Here is a 3,294-nt window from a genome sequence, read left to right on the forward strand (position 1 = left end):
CATTTCGGTCTTCTTCTTGAAGATCCATTTGCACCCTACTATCTTACGACCTGGTACATTTTTCAACCAAGTTCCAAACTTGATTGTCATACATGGACTGTATTTCGCTGTCCATTGCCTCTTTCCACTTGGCTGACTCAGGGCCTGCCATGGATTCTGCGTAACTGTTAGGTTCATCCAGACCTATCAGTGTCTCATCACTGATAAGTGTATCACCTTCTGCAGTAATGTGGAATCCATAGTAATGCTCAGGAGCATTCGTAACACTTGTGGAACGCCTCAGAGGTACAGACTTGTCAATTGGCTCAACAGGAGTTTCCTCCTCAAGTTGAGTGCTAGGGTTTGAAGTTCCTTCACCGCTTGACTCTTGAATTTCTTCAAGATCAACTTGCCTCCCACTGTTTCCTTGGCTTATGAACTCTCTCTCTCTCTCTCTCTCTCTAAAGAAATCCCTCCTAGCTACAAAGACCACATTTTCACTAGGTCTGTAGAAGAGGTAACCAAAGGATTGATGTGGGTAGCCGATGAAAATACACCTCTCACTTCGAGGTTCGAGGTTATCATGAGTCTCGCGTCTCACGAAAGCCTCGCAACCCCAAATCTTGATGTGGTCTAGTTTAGGTACTTTACCAGTCCACATCTCGTGAGGAGTTTTGGCAACTTTCTTTGTAGGGACTAGATTAAGGATATGGGCCGTAGTCTCTAGGCCATACCCCCAAAATGAGATTGGTAGCGAAGCTCGACTCATCATGGAACGAACCATGTCCAACAAGGTTCGATTACTCCTCTCAGCCACACCATTCAACTGTGGTGTCCTGGGAGGTGTCAATTGTGAGACTATCCCACATTCCCTTAGATAGTCAAGGAACTTTGAACTAGGATACTCACCACCACGATCAGATCGAAGCATCTTAATGTTCCTGCCCAATTGATTCTCGACTTCCTGTTTAAATTCCTTAAACTTTTCGAAAGTCTCTGACTTATGCTTGATCAAGTAGACATATCCATATCTACTGTAATCATCAGTAAAAGTCAAATAATAATGATTAGCATCCCTTGTGGCATGTTTGAATGGTCCACACACATCCGTGTGTACAAGGTCCAACAAACCTTCACCCCTCTCACATGAGCCTGTGAAGGGTGACTTTGTCATTTTTCCAAGTAAGCATGATTCGCAACTATCATCTGACTTTAGGTCAAATGACTCCAAGACTCCATCCTTTTGGAGTTGGCCTATGCATTTCTTGCTTATATGTCCAAGACGACAATGCCATAATCATGCTTTATCAAGTTATTATTAACAGAATCAATACACAGTACATTATTTCCTAAGTTATCAACCACAGATACTGTTTCATACACGCCATCACAAGGTAATGCTTTAAAATAAAGAACATTATTAAAGAAAGCATTAATCGAACCAACTTCATTATCAAATGAAAAGGTGAAACCTTGTTTATACAATGCATGAAAGGAAATAATATTTCTTTCCATTTTTGGCGAATAACAACACTTATTCAAATCTAAACTAGACCCACTACTTAGCGATAAAGTATAAACTCCAATCTTGGTGACAGGTAAAGCTTTCCTATTCCCCATGATTAGGTTTATTCTTCCTTGCTCCACATTCTCACTTCGTCTTAGTCCTGCAAGTCACAACAAATATGAATACCACAACCGGTATCAAGGACCCAAGATTTAGAATGGGGTGAGTTATTAGAAATAATAGTGTAAATACCTGCATGGTTGGGTTTAACTTTCCCATCCTTCACATCTTGCTGGTATTTTGGGCAGTTCCGCTTCCAATGTGATTTTTCATGGCAATAGAAGCATTCAGCCTCTTTTGGGTCAGAAGAAGGAGTAACGAAACCTTTCTTGGTTCCACTTGAAGAAGAGCCATCATGGGTCCAAGCCTTGGTACCCTTTGAAGAGCTCTTTCTCTTCTTCCCTCGACTTTTCCCGATTGCCAAAACCGGAGTGGAGTTTGGAGTAGGAGTGTTAACAACCGACTTCCCCTTAAGACCTGTTTCTGCGGTCTTGAGAAGTCCCTGAAGTTTGCTGAGTGTGACCTCTTCCTTATTCATGTGATATGTCATGCGGAATTGATCATAGGACGATGGTAAGGAGTGCAAAATGATATCTATTGCAAGCTCCTTAGGGAAGTTCACATTAAGCTTCAGCAATGGATCCACATATCTTTGCATTTTCTGCATGTGGCTTGCGACGGATTCCCCTTCCTTCATCATGGTTGTTATCATGGAGCAGATGATTTCATACCTCTCTTGTCGTGCACTTTGATGGTATCTTTCTATCAGATCTTGGTGCATTTCATAAGGGTAGAAATCCTCATAGGACTTTTGGAGTTCCGCTGTCATCGTGGCCATCATGATGCACGCCACTTTGGTAGCATCCCTTTCATGTGCCTGAAAGTCACCGATCTCCAAGGGAGTTGCAGTGGTCTCATCAATCTCCTTAAGCTCCTTGTCAAGGACATATTCTTTGTCCTCGTAGCGGGTAATCGTCCTGATGTTTCTGATCCACTCATTGAATTTGGATCCATCAAAAGTGACTTTCCCACACAAGTTCAAAAGTGACTGATCCACTCAGTGGATGATGTCATATACTTCGATGACATGATACAATGGTACATTCGGTTCAGACAGACTATTCTCGCTCTTATCACACGTCTGTTTGATACTGTAAAGAAGACTCCCGCTGCTGGCCCGAAGAAGAAGTTGTCTCGCTCCAATTCGACGCAAAGGGGGAGATTGTTGGGTCGTGTTTTGTATTTAGTGTTGCGTCTATTGGGCTCGTTATGTGACAACCCGAAATTTCCATTTGTACGAACAATATCTATTCAATAGAAGTTAGTCCAATTTTAGTGATTTTCAGACTTTTCCGAACAAGTTAGTGTACATTAGGGTTTACACTTTAGGAGATATCAGGAGAGTGGATGCTCCTGAGTTTGTGAAATTTGGACATTTCAAGTTTCATAATGTTACAGTCCAAGTTCGAGAATAGAAATATTTTCTGTCAAAATATTTCGGGACTATAAATAGTTTTCTGAATTAGATTAATTCATTATTCACAATTCCAGCTAGAGAAAAGTCATTTTCTCTCTGACAGATCTTCGGATTTTTATCCCAGATTGTGAGTAACTCTTTCTAGTAGTGTTAAAATACATATTAGATGCTTAAAACATGATTTAGATGGCTAAATCATGAGATCTAGGAGTTTACTCCCCAAGGTGTTCTTGGGCGGTAAACTCCCGAAACAAAGCCAAAACTGACATTG

The sequence above is a fragment of the Lactuca serriola genome, chromosome 5, assembly GCF_051521515.1.
Source record: "Lactuca serriola cultivar US96UC23 chromosome 5, Lser_US96UC23_V15, whole genome shotgun sequence".
Lineage (NCBI taxonomy): Eukaryota > Viridiplantae > Streptophyta > Magnoliopsida > Asterales > Asteraceae > Lactuca > Lactuca serriola.